Genomic DNA, 20043 nt, shown 5'->3' with positions numbered 1-20043 from the left:
GCTGATCTCTACTCTTGGTGAGCAAATGAAAGCAATGGAGCAGCATTGACTGCTTTTCTGCCTTAGGACAGTTGCAAACAGTTTTCCTAAATTATGATTTTCTTTGTCCTTCTGAGGTTAGTTAAAGACTGGTCGGTATATGGAGAACAGGACCTCTTCCCAGGGTGTCTTTCTTCCCAGAGACTTTGTACAGAAACTCATATGCAGCTCATATGGGCTGGCCATGGGTTGGCCAGGGAGATGGTGGGAGCTATGGAACTTGTCTGGCTTGGTCCAACATCCACATCTGGCAACAGAAACTGCAGTAAACTGTGGCTGTCTTGCTGCAGGACTCAGGTGGAGACCTCCTGCCCAGCATAAAAACTGAGCCCATCACAGTGGTGCTGCTAAAGCCAGCTGATGATCTCATCCACATTTCCAGACCGCTCAAGCCTGGACAGCAAGCCAGGCAGTACAATGGAGTAGGTGGCCATGAAAAGCGAAGAGACAAATTGCTTCGCTGACATCTCTGTTGTGACTGCTAGAGAAAGATGGGAAACCAAAAAAATTGCCAAAGTTATTACTGATTTCACCATTTGCTGCCTCTCACAATGATATTAGGTATTCATCTTCCATTTTTGGAAGTTAATGGTTCAACATTTTCATTTAATCATTAAAATATAAAAACACACAATAATCATTTATATTAAAATATTTTTCTCAAGTCATTTTGAGAAATATGGTTCTCTGTGTTTTAAAAATTTTAATTCAATTTTCATGAATAGAGAAGGAAAGCACATTGAATTCCTCATGTATTCCAATATAATTTCCCAAGCTTTGGTACAGCTCAAAGCTTTGTGTGGAGAAGCCAATTAAGGTTGATGCTGGCACTTTTCAGTAGCAGCGCCACTAGGAACTTACCTTAAGACCAAAGACACCAAAATTATAGTCAAGGATTCTTAGTGACAATGCAGCTCTAGTGCAGGAATATGCATGTCTGCATTAATTTTGAGTTTAAATTTTATCTGTACTGAGTAAAATAAAAGTAACCTCTTCTCTGACATAGAACTCTGCTCCATTTTGAATTTGACTTGGGCTTGTTTTATCTGTAAGTGAGGGGAGATTCAAATATCCAGGATTGTAGCTGTCTTTTTCACCACTTCAATGTGAGCAAAGTGACCAGAGACTATCAGATCATAAGGAGAACAAAGAGACTTTATCATCTAAGGTTACTTCATATTATCCATGATTGGTGAACATATATTGCAGCCTTGAACATAAACAACTCTGCAGGATTTTAGCCTTTTATTAGAAATTTATGAAGTTAGCAATTCAAAGTCAATTAAAATCTGAACATAACTGTTCCAATTGTAGGAAAACTAACTACAATGGAACAATACAAGTTATGATTCAAACAATGAGAATCAAAGTAATTGTATAAATAAAATGTTATGAAGTCAGAAATTATTTTGAGCAGTGGGTGAAATCATCAAGGAAACACTGTGCTTTAAATCATGAATATATGTAACACACTCAGAGGGCTTGAAATAGGCTCTTAGTTCTTGAACTGTGGTATATGAAGTATTGAAATATGAATATATACAAATATATGGAATATACATCAACAAAAGTGAAAAGTAGTGAGTTTTGGCTTTTTTGTCTTGTATTTTCCACTGGCTACCCTTAGATAGCTTTGTGCTCATAATTTAAGTCTTCTAGATCCCATTTCAGGAGCAATTTCAGTTAGGATTTGAGATGTGCTGCTCTTATTTATATGGTCTGGCTCAGACCAGATGTCTGAAGTCTGGTGTAAATGATTCGGTAGTTAAGGGAAAAGCTAACATCTTCAGATGGCACGGTCTTTGGAGCATGAGGGTTAGAGCTGTAATCAGCCAATTTCATTCCTCTTTGCTAATTTATACCATGCAATTTACTTTAATCACGAGACTCCTCAGGGTAGTATGTTATGTGACTACTTGTTCTCATTTGGCCTGAAGAAACCGGTGTTTTCCAGAGGAAAACCATAGGTGCCAAGTTTGCTACCTCAATGAGAAAGACCAGTCCATACCCAGTGGCACATACTTGACTGGATACCAGTCTAGCATGCAGCAGGCTGACATTCAGAATATAAAAATCCACTCCAGAATTAGTGACTGCAGATACGTTTTTGTCTGTCTCACAGCTTTTCTATAATAAAAATCTCTTCTAAGGAATAAGAGCAATCTGCACATATATATTTCATATATATATGAGCTATACAACATATTTAGAAAAAATAATAAACCTTGAAAAATACAGGAATTGGAAGTTCATACATGTGAGTTTTATTCCAGTGTATATCTCTTCAGCTAGACATGAGGGCTTGACCTATGTGTCTATGCAAGTTTTGAAAAGGAACTAGTTATTTTGAAAATCTTCTATATAATGCAGGGGTCTGGAGAACAGGAGTGTAAACACACAGAGAGTTTCTTACAGAACAGAACATCACACTTGTACACAAGGAATATGTGACTTCTGAGTTATATTCTAATATTTATATAACTACTATTATTAGTAAAATAGTCACTTAGGCAGTTGCTGCTCTACTTTGCTTTCCTGTAAATAATTTTTTTAAAAACCCAACTTATTGTTTTCCTCAGTTTTCACTGTTACAAATAAATAAGGGAGAGCTTAAAGACTCTGAACAACTCTCCAGCTTTAAACTCTGCAAACTCTCCAGGTTAAGCCTTGCTGCTTAATATCCTGGATTTCAGAGTCTCTTTTACCTACATTGTGAATTTTAATTCCAAAAATATATTCAAATTTTGGCTGAAGTATTTCTCACTTTCAGCAGTCAAGGAAGTATGATAACTGCTCAGAGAGCCCAGACAGACTTCATCAGGGGTGATGTGTCTCACTTCTGGTGATGAAGAGGACAGAAACGGGACACAAAAGCCAAAAGCACACAGAATTCTAGCATTGTAGGAAACTTTCCCTTGGCATGATGTAGTGTCTAATACATGTTCTCATATCAGTACACTTAGATTAGTAATGTATACCAGTTTGTAACAGTCTGACAGCAAACAGAGTCCAATCTTCTGCCTGACAAAGATGACTGAAGAAAAATATAGCTATAACTTGTTATGCTGTTATATTCCTTTGCAACAAGGGAACTCAGTAAATGCATTTCCAGGAACAGCTTTTGGACAGGGCTGCACACTAATGCCAGCAGAAAAGACAGCTGGCAAACAATCATTCAGGGCTGTGGGCAGGTTTTCTCACAGAGCTGCCACCAAAATACTGGGCTGCAACTTCCAGGTGGAGAAGAATGGGTATGGTAAGGCTAACTCAACTTACTCTAAACTCACCTCTTAATAATCCAGGAGGTGTGACCCCAAACTAAAAGGTTTGAATCTACTGAAAGTTATAGTGTAAAAGCTGGAAGCAGCAGTACCATTCCTTTCCTGGAAATCCAGAGTCTGTTTTTTCATCATGAAAAAAACACACACTGTTTCTATGTGTACCAATGGTAGCAAAACCTCTGCCCACAAAAGGTTTCCAAGACTATGGGTAACCTGTAAGGAAAGCCTACCTCTTCAATAGTCAGTATCCTGGGCTTAGATTGTCTCTTCAATATTTGTAAACTGACAATTATTTGCTTACACAGAATAAAAAGCAGTGACAAAGTGAAATATAGATACTTCCGTTTCAAGCATATTCAAATCCTCAAAACTTTACACTGAAATGATCAAAATAATGCATCTTCTCTTCCTAGCATGAAGGTGCAAAATGTGTAATAGTAAATATTTTCCCATTCAGTAAATTACACAAAGGTCTCTTACTTCTACACTTGGAGCAGAATCACTTCAATATCTTCCCTGAATTGTGTTGTATTAGAGGAAAGTCTTGCCAGGACTGTGAGAGACAGCACCACTAACTTTCTTCCATTTTTTATAGTCCATGAGACATAATTTCCCTTGTAGGAAAAATCAAATATCTGAATCATTCCTGCATAATGGTTGCATCCAGTCTGAATTAATTTTATTTACAAAAGGATTTTCAGTCTTGTGTCTTGTGAGGTACATTAAGTACCAGTCTGTCACACTGAAAACAGAGATAACACATTTTCAGTGCCTGAGAGCAGAGAAAAAAAGCTTTAAAATACAAACACTCTGAATAAAGTTCCTTTACTCCAGCACACTGAACATGAAATAAATTCCACAGCCAAATGGGGTCCTATAGAGACCTATAGGACCATTTCCTCTGTTAATTAAAGGAGCTGTTGTTACTGAAGTGTTTGGCAAAAATAACCTGCATTTGGATTGCTATTTTCTGAGGGGGAAATAGCTCCCCTTGCAGACAGAGACAGAGGAAGATATGTTAAACTGAAAATGTAGTGAGCACACAACCTCTACATGCCAGTCAATACAAAACTATGTTATTATCCAGCACACAGAACTTATGGTCAGAACAAGGCTTTTCATTTGAAGAGAAAGCAGTGAGCATGTGTAGTCCTGCTTCCTTATCTGCTGCTAAAGGGAAGTTCCACTGGAGCTCCTCTGCCAAAACTTAAATTTGCTGGAGGTTCTTCCTTCTCTGTAAAATCAACCTGTATTGAGATCCAACTGGTGAAAGCCACTTCTTGTGTGTCTGTGCCTGGGGTTTCCTTGGTAAGCAGCAGGAGATGGGGTCAAGGAAGGAGTTCTTCAGGCACTGAGAACAACTGGAGTTTCACAACTTTGAGGTTCTGCCTATGAGACCTCCAGACAGACTTCAACAGGGCAATATGTGACATTTCTCTTTGGTGGGGTGGTTTCAGTGGGTAAGGTTTGGAAAGGAAAGAAGGTAAATCTGAAAAAAAAAATAAAAAGAAAAGAAAAAGGTTGCAGTTGACTGAAATGTTCAGGATTTCACACTATTTTCTCTTGGTTGAATTCAGCCTTTTTTTTAATTCTTGGTATGAGGATCTGCAGGAGAAATTGATGGAAGGTCGATTAGTACACTTCACTACTACATTCCTAGTTGCAATTTTTCTTCCAGTACGCAGAAGTCAAGAAAGGGCCAACATCATCTGTTTTGGGGATTAATTTTCCACGGGTTTGTTTCCCAGATCCTTGCGTGGTGCACAGAACTGCTGTTCCTTGTTGCACCCCCTCTGCTAGGTTGGCAAACCTAAATTTAATAAGATATTTTCTGCAAGTGAAGCTTTTCTTTATTTTGAGAAATCATCTACTAGGGACTAAAACAAGTAACTGGGAGGTGAAATCTGAGCAGTACTTGTGTATTTTCTTATGTATTAATCCTTTGCATGGTTAAAAATACCAAATCATTCGTAGTGTAAGTTATGAGTTAAATCCTATTTATTACAGGAATTTATGTACAGGGGAAATAAATTAGTATATTCAAATACAGAGTATGTAAACCATACAAAATACTTCCATCTTTACATTGTGTGTGGTAAAATCTGCATCAAAATGTCAACAAATGTCTAATACTTTTGAAATGTTTAAATGTCTCCAGAGGTTCAAATGAATAATTAAATGCATTTTTACTTTCCTAGAGATGTCACCTAATATTTTCTGCTTAAGTCATTTCCGAACCCCAACCTGTCATACTAACAAGATTATATAATTTTTTTCTTCTCATCTTCTTCTTTTTCTTTCCTAAATTTTTATTTGCACTCCTTTCCTTTTCTTTCTTTTTCCTTTATTTTTCTCTTTGCTTTGTTTTCTCCTTTCTCTTTACTTTTCCCTTTTCTCCTCCTCTTTTCCTCTATTCTCCCCTCTTTCTTCTTTTCTTTCTTTTTTGCTATTTTTCTTTCTTATTTTCTTCTCTTCCCCCCCCCCCTTTTCTGTCTTTCCTTTCCTACTCTCTTTTCTTCTCTAATTTCCTTTCTTTGGGGGGGTAGGTTTTTTGTTTGTTTTTGTGTTTGTTTGGTTTGTGGGGCTTTTTTGTGGGTTTTTTGGTGTTGTTTTTTGGGTTTTTTTGTTTGCTTGTGGTTTGGTTTATTTTTGGGGTTTTTTTTTTTGGTTTTTCGGGGTTTTTAGGTTCTGCCTTTGGGTTGGTTTTGTTTTTATTTTTTGTTGTTGTTGTTGTTTGGTTTGGGGTGGGGTTTGGTTGGGTTTGGGAGGGTTTTTTCCCTTCTCTTTTCTTTTCCATCCCCCTGGGTGCCTGCATGCCCTCCCGGGCGGGGGGCAGGCGGTCCGTGGGACCGTGCTGCCCCCCGGAGGCTGCCTGGGCTGCTCGGGCTCCTCCCCGGGGCTGCTCCGAGGGTGGCTGACAACAATCGCCGGCTCTCTGACAAAGCTCCTGGCTGTACAAACAGCGGTGGGAGAGAGCTAATGAGCTGCCCCAGGGCTGCGGATAAATGCTGGCTGAAAGTGACTTCAGTTAAGTGTCTGTTAGTGCCTGCGCTGGGTATGCAGGAGTAAATGTGTGTTTAATTGCACTAACGTGACTGCAGCACGCTGCCAAGTACAGCGCTGGAAATCACTCCTGCCAGTGGTGACTCTTTCAAAACAATCAGGAAACTAAGCGCCCAGATGAAATAACTCTCTACTCTTTCATAAAGGATCGTAACAACTTGATATCATTTATCTTGCCACCAAAGCAGTATATTAGGTTTAGGATTTTTTTTCAGTCACTTTCAATAGCAATTTAAGTATATTTCTAGATTACAGACACACACGTATATTGGGTAGGTGTAAGTCACCTAATGCAATTGGAGTTATTTGAGCTACCTCAGTATGAATCACTTGAGGAGCTTTCTCTAAGAATGACTCTGTAGAAATGCTAGCATTACAGTTGCCCTTGCAGTCTCTGATAGTTTACTGGATGTTTTTTGTGGGGAAAATTAAATATAAAAACAATATTTTATCCAAAGCTAATTAGAAGGTTTTTTGTTTGGTTTTTTTTCCCTTAGAGAAACTAACTACCCAGTCCTGGACTATTCAGGTAACCTTTTCCATAAAGATCCATTTTTACAGGCAGACACAAGCAATTATTACAAGCAGTCTGTAAATTAAACATACTCACCTTTGCCGGGCTGTGGGCCTAGATTCCTTCCATTGTTTTTCCTTGGTCTATCAATGATTTGTCATGTGGTCCTGAGAATGTCTTAGCTTCGCTGTGCCTTGTAATGCTTAGTTCAAGATAAACTAAATAATTATCATGAATTTTTAACATACATGGGACTGGAAAGGAGTCCTGAAGCATAATGGCGTTTCCCTCCAGCCAAAATAACTAATGGCACCTCTTCTGCTGGATAATGCAATAATGTCTGCTGAGGCTTTCTAGTAACAGCTTCCTTCTGAGTGGTGAGTGACATTATAGGATGCAGCAGCTTACAAGTGCCACCTTCCCACTGACCGTCTCAGTACCATCACAACACACACCGTTTTATAGCTCCTAGTGAACACTAGTGATAGATTACCTGTTTCCATGAAAAGCCAGCCCAGAAATGGCTGGGGAAAGGGCTTATCTTTAGTTCTGATTAGCAGTATGTTTCATCTTAAAACACTCAGATATCCATGGTACCAGGCAGACACTTGATTCTTTCACTGAATGCTGAGACCACCTGATGGTGGCCAGAGTAGCAGCGGAAAATGGGGAAAACTGCATGAAGTTCCTATGTGCTGGCAGGCACAGCTGAAGGGTCCCAACCACCCAAGGGAAGCCAGAACACACTATTTACCTCTGCCCATAGCCCTGCCTCCATCCATCCTTCCCAAAAGTTGGACAGATCCCAGAAGTTTGGCTTACTTGACAGGCACCTCTCCTGGATGAGGAAGAGGCAACTTCTTGATGTCCAGATATTCAAAGCCCATAACATTTATTTGGCCATACCTATATTAAAAAGAGAGATTTCAAGGAGCACTCTATTTTCTTTAAAACAATTTTCAAGCTTTATTAGCTCCTTGTAGGCAGTCTTTTATTCTTTTGTACTGCTGGTATGTGTTCTGAGACTATCTCTTTACTAAGCTGTTCTATTCACAGGAGGTAGCAGCTATCTTTTGAGTTTGTGGGAGCATTGTACCACTGGCCATAACCAAAGCAGCCAGAACCATCTGGTAATTCATTCTTAATGGAAGCATATGCTTGAAAATCATCACTTTGCTTTATTTTTTCTCTATACCCTATGGGTGTCAGCAGCCTCTTCCCATGTTCTGCATTTCAGAAATGATGAACACATTTTAAATACTAAGCCTAGCCTGGATTTTCAAGGCTGTGTGCAACTACAGAAAGTTTCAAAGAACTCTAGGAGATGGAAATTCACTAAAGAACTAAGTAGTCCTACAAGGCTCAAGCTGACAAATGCACAAACAAACTCCACAGGAGCTGCTAGTCTGTGCTTTCAGGCTTGAGCTTTCTACCTACCTTCAGTACAATACACACTTCCCTTGACTCATTTTGTCTGCACAAACCTCCAAAGGCTTCCTGCTACAACCATCCTTTCTTTTCTTGCACATCATGGTGTAAGGAGTCTCCTTAAACTTTTTGTAGACCATTTTAGTCAGAGGGATGCTCTATGGGTGCTGGCCCTTTGATCTCACAGGAAAGGAAGATTTTTGTCTTTTGATGATGCTGTGAGGAAGCTTTGCAGATTATGAAGGAAAAAGCATTCCTAAAGGAAGCCCAAGCTCCTGTACAGGCAAGAAACCCACCAAAGAAGGAGAATCATCAAGCTGGGGGTAGTTCAGCAGCTCGGTTTGTTCCCCTCATGGCCACAGAGACTCATCTTAAACTGGGCTTCTTCCTCCAGGAACCAACCCATCAGCACATCAGTCTCAGCTCACAGCCAGGCGTGCCTCGCTGTCACTTTAAACAGCAGTGCTCTCTGATGTCCTCTGCATCTCATCTGCATACTTGGATGTCTCTTGCATGCCACAGAGCATCACAGCACCTTATCCCTTGAAGGCCACACCAGGAGGAATGTCCCCAGAAATATCTGGGGAAAAGTATGTTTAGGACTGTCTGTGGGACCAGGAGATTTGTGTCTCCAAGGGCAGAAACATCAGAAACATGCAAAGATGATTTTTCAGGAACAGATACAATATAATCAGTGGCAAAGATGCATCACTGACAGAAATTATCAGGGAAATTATTTTATAGAAGTTTTGTTCTCTATTGTAAATAGTGTAAATACTGAAAAATAGTATCGATTTGTTTGTATTGCACATGCACAAAGGCTGCTGCTGAAAAAACTTCTACATTTTGACACTAACTGCAGTTGCATTAAAAAGTGCTATTTTCACCACAGGACCTTTGCTTGGAACCTGTTCAGAGAAGAAACTGTTCAGTGTTTACTTTAGTCACACTATCTTGCATCTACTGTGGTCCATGTGCAGGGCTGTGTTCAACTTACCTTCCTGGAGCTCTGATCTGACACTTCTTCTCTGAAGTGAATCTGTCACAAACACTTATTCTCAAGGCTTCCCAAGGTAGGGCTCTAATATTATTTTCTTTTTTACTAGCTAAGGCTCCATTCCTGAGAACTCTAGGTATTATGTAGACCATTTTCTCCACATAATAATGTGCTGTTGTACACTGTGTAAACCCACTATGAAAGTGCAGACAGCCAATATTTGGCATTTCCTAAATTTTTCTCAATTAAAATCACAGCCATTTCATGTTTAATTATTTTTAATGTCATTTTAGGAGGAGTGACAAATAGTTTGACATGCCACATTCCTATGGCCAAGCCAAGTTTCTTCTGCTTAGATAGCTGAAGCAGAAAATACTGGATTATTGAAAATAATTTTAACAGAATTAACACAATTAATTTTGTCATATCCAGTTAAGGGAGGGAGTTTAGGAGAAACTGATGTTTGCAGTTTAGGCATGCATAATTTAGAAGGAAAGCAATCTCCTAGCAAAAAGTAAATTAAGGTTAGTGACCCAGGCCTAATATTAGACTTTGCTTCAATAGTTCATGTACAGGTCAATTGGAGTGTATGGCAAACAGCAACAGAAAACACTAAGTGAGCACAGCCTCTCTGGGGGTCCTGAGGTGTAGTGAAGGCTCCAATTCACATTTCACCCTGCCCATAAAGAGATGAAATCTGTGCTGCAGTATTTACTGTATCTGTTTAGAAACTCATCATAATTGATGGAATATGAAAACATGGTAGTGAAATTGAAAATAAATAGATATTGAAGGTGCAGATACATGTTTCTGAAATGAACTTTCAGGTTAATTTAAGCAGAGCTGATTTTCTCACCCATTAGTAGTTAAAGGCTGTAACTGTCCATGGCTCTGCAAGGCACCCACAAAATTGATCAAGGAAGAGGTGAACTCTTCACTTGAGCTGTGGTTACTGAAAACCATCAGCTGCTTTCAGGAGAATCAAAGTTGCTGATGGCAATACAAACACAGTAAAAGCATCCAGGGTGTTCTGAGGGGACATCATGTAGCAGAGCCACCACAAATATATTTCTGTGAGTTAATGTGATAAAATGGGCTAGCCAGGTTAGCCAGTGTGCCCCAAACATCCTGAATTTACTGAACTCGTTCACTTTAAATTCATTTTGAAAGGGCCACAGCAATCAAAGAATTTATTTTCTGCATAGTTCAGTATCATGTGGAAAATATTATGCAGGGCCATTTTGGGTTGCAAGGGTGTGCTGTCTTAGAGAGAGAGCAACTAATCAGTAATGCTACCATTTTATGTAGTTCCTGGACTGCCTGGTTGGCATTTAGTCAGCTCATATCTTCAGCAAAACAAGATCAAAGCTGTTCACACCCTTCTGTTACCATTGGCAGTGATCTGTCACATCCCCATACTGAAACATCAGATATAACAGAAAACATTCTTACAGTGTTTGACTTTGTATTCTCCTAATTTCCTGTTTATCTAACAATTTTCCTTCAGAATGGAAGGTTAGAAAAGTAAGAATCAAGAAATAAGAGCTGTAGTAACTTGATGTCTCAGACACAAGTTTGAGAATGGTCACATCTGTAAATGGGAAGGGAGATTTCTTGCTTTGAAACTTTAATTTCCAGCAGCAACAAGCAGATTTGATGTTCACAAAGCAATCACCATGGCTTCAAACTGCAGATCTGGAAAACCATTGCAAAATGTTAAATAGGTTTTCTGGTACTTTGCAGGATCACAGTATGGATTTGGTCACTTCATGATAGCCATCACTCTGGATCCTTTGGTTCAGCATGCTGTTTCTCAAAGGAACTTGATGGGTATAGCACCTTCCAGAAGGAAACTAACTTTTAGATGGAAGAGGAATTGTGACAACCTTTACCTGTAAAAGTTTAAGCCACAGATGAGCATTAAAATTTGCTGTGTTTTTTCTGTCCTGAATACAATGCCTGATGTAAAGATGCTTTTGCTGCAGCCTATGGTGGTCAAAACAGAGAAGCCTTAATACAGCAGCCTGGGGAACATTTCTGCTTTTCCTTACAGGAGGTCAATAAGTTCCTCCTATGCATTTTTAGTCTTTGATCCTACAGCGCTTGAATTCAACTAGCATGGGAGTCAGGAAAAATCCTCATGCTATTTCTTGTACTTTTTTCCACAGCCAGCCATGGGCCCTTTCTGAGTAAGGGGTAGTGGCACAGTCACACCTTTACTTTGACCTGATACTGCTAGTCTTCCTCTCAGCCATTGGGTGAGAGTTTCTAAAGACTTTTTTTTCTTGTTCATGTAATTTCACGTGCCTGCATTTGGGGGAGAACAAGGTTCTATTTTATTCCTCTTTATCTTGCTCTTGAGTTTCTCTGGGTAGTAAGTGAAAGGCAAGGTGTTATTTCACATCTCAGTTTTGAGGACATAGATGTAAAGCCACGTTTGGCACTTGTTTATCCTCTGCAGTTCTGGAGGGGATTTGATGGAGGAAATAAAGTCGGGATGTAGCTCTTTGAATCCAATCCCGCCAAATTTATTCGGGCAAAAAAAGCATTTGGGCTTCTTCCTCCTAATACCCCATGCAATGGAAGGAAACATATGCTCCTCCAAGTGACCATGGAAACTGGTGCCTTGGTTTCCAAGGTGATTTTCTGGCAAGTGGCCGAAGGAGGAAGCATTAACAAAACAAGATCCTGGGCAGCAGAAAGCATCCACATTCCTGGCGATGCAGCAGCCTGCACTGAGGAGGACACAGCCACAGAGACAAACAGAAAACTCCTCTGATTTTAAAATCACCATAGGTGTCAAACACCTGGCAAAGGATGGGTAACTTGGTCTGTGGTCCCAGATTCTTCACACATCTGTTTCCTTTTCTGGTTCTGTCTGGTGAATGAGATCAGTCTTACCCAACTAACATCTTAAGGCTCGTGTAATCTCACTTTCAATAGAAAACAAGCAAAATAACACAAGGAGAGAAAAAAGAAGCTGCTTAAAACTGACTCATAGCTTGAGGTAAGGAAATTCTCACACTCTGTGTATATCTGTATCTATATATATATATATGTATATATGTGTGTGTGTATATGTATATAAAGATACATATATAATGCTTCATAGTAAATAAGAGTGGTTTTCTTTCTTGCCATTTGCAAGATATTGAAGATGTGAAAAAAGACCCATTTCTCTTTCAGGTGCAAAAAAGATGCTTTGCAGAGCATGTGGGTAATCCTCCTGGGGCTCCAAAGCAGAATACAGTGAAACCTCTCCTTGACATTCTTCAGGAGGACAAAACTCTCCTTGTTTGCTTGTCAGTGTAATTCCTTCTTGGAGTAAATTTGAAATACAGTGATGTGGAACATGACATAGAGTGGAGGAGGAGGAAGGACTGGTGACAAGATCATTTCCTTTTGCAGCAGAGGGGAAGAGGAGTTGATACAGGAGATATATGTGCTCCTCCAACTCCTGTGCAAGCATTAAAGCCTGCCACAAAATACTCTCACATCATCAGTTGTGGAGTCTTCTGATTTATACCACTTACATGACCACAAGCCAGTACAGACATAACATTTAACAGTGGAACAACCCAGAAACAGCAATGTTACAGAAGATTAGATGAAAATTAAGACCATCCCTAGCAGAAGAGAAACCCATCCTGACAGAAGAAGTCTGATTGAGAAATAAAAGAAAGCCATTTAAGTGTTAAGTGTGCAGTTATATTCATGCTTGCAGCTGTAAGTAAAGCCTTATGAAGTTTGATTGTCAGGCTTTCATTAATGCCAGAAGGTCCTGTTCTATTCCTGCAGGATGCAGTTATTGACAAATTATTTCAAGAATGTTTCATGGCCACAGGATAGAACTGAATTATCTTTAAAAGTGCTGGGAAGTATTTTGACATTAAGTCACTTACCTAAATGTGGGATTTATTTCAGAATTCCTCCTTCTTCCTCTCTCTTCAGCTTTTAATGGAAAATCTGTGCTTGCAAGTGGTGGGGAAAATGTACAACAGCAGTCACAGAAAGCACTTTGCTTTCCACAAATACAGAACTTTACTGAAAGCTTGCAGAAGTAGGTCTTGCTCATCCCCTTGGAATTGCAGTTAAAATGAACACTGGCTGAAGTGTTGGATGCATCAGCCACCACAGTAAGGGGGGATGATGACAATGAGGGCAGAGGACGAAACCTGCACGAGTGACAACCTCTTCTGACCTTATCATTGATAAACTCCCACATGCATATTTTTCCACCAGATAAATCCAGGTTTTTCTAGGAAAAAAAACAACTATTACACTGATAATGGAATGGTAAGTTTGCAACATGCATTACTAAGTGGGTTCTACAGAGTAGAGCTCTCTCAGATACTCGGGGAAGTTTGTCTGAGCAAGCCAAGATGGAAATAGAAAGGTTAATAATGTATTTTATTAAAAATAAAATATCATGGCTTCTATATGCAAATTTCTGGAAACATCCTCTTTTTAAATGTGTGTTTTTGTGGCAGCTGCAGAATAAACTGTAGTATTACCACCATATTATGGTCACTCTTCAACTCTTCCAGTAAGTTTTATCTCCTTATGTTCCAAAATTCACAAACAATTTTATCTTTTCAGGACATACAGCTCTTATTTTAATTTTTTTTGTAGTCTGAACACTCAGCTATGGTTGTGTCATTTCCATGCTGGCTTACATCAGATATTTTTTCCCAAGTTACTGAGAAAGTGACACTGCTAAAACCACTTATCAACAAGTGTGGCAATTTATTCTTTATCCCAGACACCAGAGCTAGTTCAGAGCAGCTCAGGGTGTCCCCAGCAACAGGTAGAGGTCCTAGCCCTTGCTTTGAAAGGCCTGGCCACGTTAGTACATAGCTCACCTGGACTAACCAACACACCTTTGGAAGGCCTTTGCCTTCCCCACCACCTACCTGTGGCAATGCTGTAGTGTGTGCGCACTGGCAGGGTGAGGCAGCATGACTGAGAATATACTCTCTCTTTGAAGAACGAGTGAAATTTGCTACAGTCATTTCCTGTGACTTAGAGATATCCAGACAGACTTGAGACTATGGGGTCTTTTTGCACGTAAAATTAAAATATCATAAAACTGGAACAGCACGCTGCCAAGAAAATGACAGAATGTTATTGTTCATAATTCACCTTTTGAAATAACCTCGTTATCTCCCTGAAGTTTAAATATTCTGAACTATCTGAGTTCAGATATTTGTGTTAGAAAAATAACAGTACTTGAACTCTGAGTCTATTATTCTAAGATACACATTGGCCATATATATAACTTGCCTAAGAATTAAAAGCTTGGTATTAAACAGGTTAGAAATATCAGACAAAAAGTTTGCCAGATGATTACAACATCTACTTCCCAGCTAGCAAAAGCAGGCAAAAGGTGCTCATAGGTAGGAGTCAGCAGAAGACCTGGCAGCCCTTATGAGACTTCTGCATCAAGTAATGAATTAAAGAGGCCACTGCTCTGAGATCCATTATTTATATCCTCTTTTATACATTGTAGCTCACATTTCCTTGGTAATTGTTATTACCAATTCACTTCAATAGAGGGCAAAAGAGACTGAAATTGTCATCTCAGACTAGAGGCTGCATGCAAGAGTGAGAATTAAGAAATCTGTGAGGATTACATGCAATTGGAAACATAACCAAGGTAAGAAAAAACTACTAGAGTTGTACAGAATTTGGGTAATTTAATTTCCCTTAATGCTTCACTGCTCTCTCTATCTGTGAATCAAACTGAAATAAACACAAGAGCTTGATGAAACAAAAGTATCTCAAAACTCTCCACTGACTATAGTAATTTTCTCTAGGCTTGAACAGATTGCAAGAATCAACAATACCAGGAAAAATATATGGTGTGGTGAACTGGAAGAAGTTTCTTCTACATTTGCTTTTACTGACTTTTAATGCAGCAAGTTTGTGAATAATTTTGTGCACTTATAGGAATTTATTGTGGGGAATGACCATTTTATTAAATATATATAATATTTATATATACATTATTTATAATTTCTTTAGTTAGTTTTTATCTTCTCTCTGATTTTGTTTTTCCATTATAGCAGGGGCTTTGCATATCAAATTATCTCTTTTTTGATACTGAGTTTCAGTAATGGTGCAAAAGTCCCCTGCTTTCAGACACAAAGGCACAGTATCCTAGCATTTACTAAGAAGTCTAATGTTTTATGAAATGTGAAATAATAGACTTTGTTTGATCCCTGTGATGATTATTCCTTTCATCCCAACTGAGAATGCAGAATAGAAAGACAGCTGTGTTCTCAGCTCTGCAATGAATCTCACAGTGATGAACCACTCCAGCTCCTGTATCCTTAAAGAAATCCTCACACAAAAGTGATACTTGTCTCCTGCTATTTTTCCCAAATTTCATGTGCACTGATATAATTTACCAATAGCGGCCTTAATGTCTTTCAATAATTGGTAGCTTTGCCACAAAACTTCCCTCAAGGTTTTTTTTGGAGCACACTTGACCTACCAGTCCTCCAAATCTTCTGACCTTTTGCTTTCTACATGCCCATGTTATTTATTCTGCTAGGCCTATGGTTTAGGCCATATGAATTTTGCCCCCCAGCAGTTTGCTGACACCAAGAAAAACACTCATACTCAAAATTATCTTGAAAAATGAGAAAGAACTGATCAAATGAGGAAATATTATAAAAACAAGGGTAAGAATGCCCAACTAGGAACAGAAAATCAACTACAGAAATACAAAACAGGAAACTGCCTGACAAAGAGCTCAGCTGCAGAAATTAATCTAAGGCTTATTGCAGAGTGCAATAGAAATTTGAGTTGACAACAGTAGAAAGACAAAAATAAAAATTGTTCCTGTAGACATGTTAGAAGGAAAATCATGTCCAAAATGTACAGCAATTGTACTCATTGTGGGTGAGTTCTTACTTGGAATATGGTATTTGTTGTTGAGCACAGTATATTAAAAGAAAGGGTTAGACAATAAAAGTGAAATGAAAGTGAAATGAATGTGTGCAGAGGTACTGACTTGTAATAGAAATACTAAGAGGGCAGAAATGAAGGTTGAGTGGATATATAACTGCACAAGCATGATAACAATGGATTATATTCAATTAAAAAATGGACCACATTAATATAAAAGGAAGGACATAGTCCCCAACAGAAAGATCTAGGACTGTTTCCTGCATTTACCATTCCAGTCAAACCAGACCACAGATTACCCACCAGCAGAAGACTCTACCTCTAACAAATAAGAAGGTAATATCACATCACATTCTTTTTATTTCTAAACCATCTATAACACGGACTGAAACTCAGACCAGACTTGCCTAAAATTTATGGAGGTGGAAATAAGCAGGAGTCTGATGCAAAAGAATCATGTCATAATGATTTTTGGTTATTGGGTACAAAACACCTGTCCAAAAATTAGTTTGTCATTGCTCAAGGGAGATGTTGAGGACCTGATACCTGATGAGTCATCTCTTCTCAGAATCACAGAATAGCTGAGGTTGGAAGGGACCCCTGCAGGTCATCTTGTCCATGCCCCTTGCTAAAGGAAGACCACCTGTACTGTGTCCAGGTGACTTTTGAGTACCTCCAAGGATGGAGCTCCATGGCCCCCTGGTCCTCTGTGTTGTACACAAGTGTCCCTGCCCAGACCACCTGAACTTGTTGTTCCTTGTAATTGTGTGGATGTGAGAGTGTAAGGGAATGCAGACCTTGAGAAAAGGACTGTGAGTGGGTAAAGCCAATGTACTTAAGAGATTTTGTAAAACTCTATCACCTTCTCTTACCCTAGATTCTCACACTGCACTTTTTACATTAACTTGGTAACAGAGAGAAAAGCACAGACAGTGATATGTGCTGGAAAGACATAAGAAATGGATTTGTGTCACCTGGATGAGAAAAGCTTCAGAGGCATTAAGGTGATAGTTTTCCACATGTAATAAATAATGATGTCATTATCAAGAGAACAACAACCAGCTGTTCTCACAGATGCTGGGAGAAGGACAAGAAGAAAGCTTCAAATGCTGCAAAATTATATGGCTGTGTATCAATAGGAGTGAAACTGGGGGCCTCATGGACTCCCAACCAGAGAATGTGAAGCATGTGATGGCAAATATTTGTCACCAGTGTCTGGATATGTTCAAACCTGCCTTACTGCTGGGGGCTGGACCAGACCAGTAACTGACAGCAAGCTTCTGATGCTCAGTGCCAGATTCTTTGTCAAAGGCCCTGTGATTCAGAGCTCCTGGTGCCAGCCCAGATCCATGCCAGTTAAAGACTTGGTGCCTGCGCCAGAATTTTGTCACTACTGGGCTAAACAATTTCTTTTATTCTCTTCCTGACCTATATTGTTGCAGTTGCTATGAAACCCTTACTCATGGAAGCAATTTTTCCATTGGTTCCATGGACTGTCTCTGTTTTTCACTACCAGGAATGTTAAACCATGCTTGAGCTGGGGTAGGGATTAATTAGCCTAACATTTTATTTCAGATGACTTTTGAAAAACTTGTCTAGTTAACCCAAATGCAATTCTTTGAATGGATCTTTTGCTATTATCCATCTGACAAAGAGATGGCAGCAGGGTGGTGCTGTTGCATTTTTCTCTTTATTTACTTTTTTCTTTTTTTTTTTTTTTTAATATGTTCTTCAGGAGTAACAAAACTGAGCTTCTGAAGTTTTGGTGTTTTACCAAAACTACATGCAGAAATATTTGCATCTAGTACAAAGTCAAAAATACAAATAGCTATGCATTTTCCAACATACATGCATTTAATGTGAATTTTGAACACAGTATTCCCTTTGGTTTTTAAGGTAAAACTTAGCACCATAATCTATGAAACTGAACATTCAGGTATTGAAGGCTGAATGAAGCCTACAAAATCTTCATGTTCTGTAAATGCTGGGAGCAGGAGGTAGATCCTCTACCTGTATTTTTAGTAGGATCAAGTTAAAGAAACCCTACATTTTGTTAAAGCCTGGTTTTGAAGTGCTCTTTTTTTTAAACTTTGCTATTATTGGAATGTATTTTCATTCATTAAATGTGAAAATGGGATGTAACCAAGGTAACAATGATGTTCCTGGAGAGTATCCAAGTGCACCAATCTCATGTCACCATGCTAAACCAAGCTGTACCTTGTCTGTAAGAATTCCTGCCCTCTTTCCACCATTTATGAAACAAGATCTCACCAGCCAGGACCATATTTTGGGGAAGACCTGCAAGAAAAAGTGGCAGCTGAATATTACACAATACAGGTATGTAAAGATTTTACTGCAACTGTGTGCCAGGCACATCAAAACCATGATGTGTCTGCAAATGAGTCATCTTGCAGTGGCTAGGAGCAATGTAACTCACTCTCTCACCATAACCTCACAGAGTCTGAACAAGCAGTCACAGCAGTGAGTAAGACATGTTCTTAGATGGTCAGAAGCAGACTGGATGTGTCACAGGGCAGCACACCAGGTTTCCAACTGAGGACACAAAAGAACAAATCTTGCTGTGCATCATTACACCCCACTGGGTACCCTGCCATCATATTGCCCTCCTTCTCTGGGTCAGTTCTGAGAGTCCTTCCTAATCTGAGTGAGAAAATGCACAGTGTCAGATGGTGCAGGTAACCATAATACCAGTGAGGCATTATCAACAGGGCAAGAGCAGTAGCTTCTGTTCTGATGGTTTCACTCATGCCTTTGCAGACCACTTCTGTCTTTAAGCAGCCTGTAAGAGAAGGTCTTTGCCAAGCAGAGCCGTTTCAAAATTCTGCAATTAAATTTCTGAACGAATTTTTTTGCTGAAAGTGCTTTCACTTAGACTAGCTGTAATACCATGCCCTACTGTGACTCTAACCCACAGCTGACTGACAACAGATAACCACATGAACAAGCAACTAGCTTATCTGAAAAATGGCTTTTCATCCAGTTTCATGTTTGTACACTTTAAACATCCTAGGTCCTGTGAGTCATTTCAACACAAACAATAGACTTAAGAGTGAAAATAGATAGCTTATAAGGTTTTACTGCTTTTGGCAGGAAAAAAACCAAAAATGGTATCTTGTTCTTCTTACCTTCGCCTTTCCTCAAATATTGCTTCTCCATTTCTTCAATCCATTTTTACAGTATTATTTCCATTTCTTCTCACCATACCCCCTCAATCCAGTTCTTGTCTGGGCACTCCTCCAGATGTCTTGCAGTTTTGGGATCCTTTTACTTGCCCCTGGAACCAAAACATGTGAGTAGATGAGTATATTGCTGAGCACTTAAATCCCTTTTTATAAGTACTTCTGCCCCCGCAGCGTTCCTGCATAGTGACAATTCTGCATTCTCTGTGTTGCAAAATTCTCCTAGGTTGTGTCTGGAGGCAAAGCTGGAGATGAGGACAACTTCTTCCCTGTGAAATAGTCAACAACGAGTTGAATATATTACTAGAGCTCTAGAAATGGACTTTTTATTCACTCCCTGAGCATTCCCCCTTCAACTTCCACTACCTTTTCCAAATAACTCTACCACTGCTTTGGAGCTTTTTGCATATGCAGGCTTCACGCTTTCAGCAGTATTTACCAGTGGTGAGTCCTCCAACGCGCGGGTGCGTATTTTGACACGCTTTTAAAAGAGCCAGGGCTTTAAATGGACGTGGCGCTGCCGCTGGCCGCGGTGCAGCGGCGGTGGCGGGGAAGGGGCAGTGCCGAGCCCGGCGGGAGGGGCCGCCCCTCCCTCGGAAGGTGCCGCTG

At 39.5% G+C, this 20043-nt stretch overlaps 1 long non-coding RNA gene across 3 annotated transcripts; it reads right to left on the bottom strand.

Annotated features, from left to right (window-relative positions):
• Window positions 1-1269: 1269 nt before the first annotated feature.
• LOC111932128 (uncharacterized) lies at window positions 1270-19993 on the bottom strand. 3 transcript variants are annotated; one of them, XR_015285604.1, is made up of 9 exons: window positions 19801-19979; window positions 19381-19529; window positions 18680-18787; window positions 18452-18532; window positions 14236-14424; window positions 13225-13580; window positions 7720-7803; window positions 6994-7099; window positions 1270-4809 (listed from the first exon to the last, which is right to left on the bottom strand). It is a non-coding gene; the product is annotated as an uncharacterized LOC111932128 (long non-coding RNA). The 3 variants fall into 3 exon arrangements; XR_015285606.1 differs by lacking the exon at window positions 18680-18787 and having other exon boundaries at window positions 19801-19993; XR_015285605.1 differs by lacking the exons at window positions 1270-4809; window positions 6994-7099; window positions 7720-7803 and adding an exon at window positions 9583-12200.
• Window positions 19994-20043: the final 50 nt, after the last annotated feature.

The sequence above is a fragment of the Cyanistes caeruleus genome, chromosome 4, assembly GCF_971803275.1.
Source record: "Cyanistes caeruleus chromosome 4, bCyaCae1.hap1.1, whole genome shotgun sequence".
Lineage (NCBI taxonomy): Eukaryota > Metazoa > Chordata > Aves > Passeriformes > Paridae > Cyanistes > Cyanistes caeruleus.
Note: the sequence above shows the minus strand (reverse complement) of the source record. Positions and strands in the feature narration are given on the sequence as shown.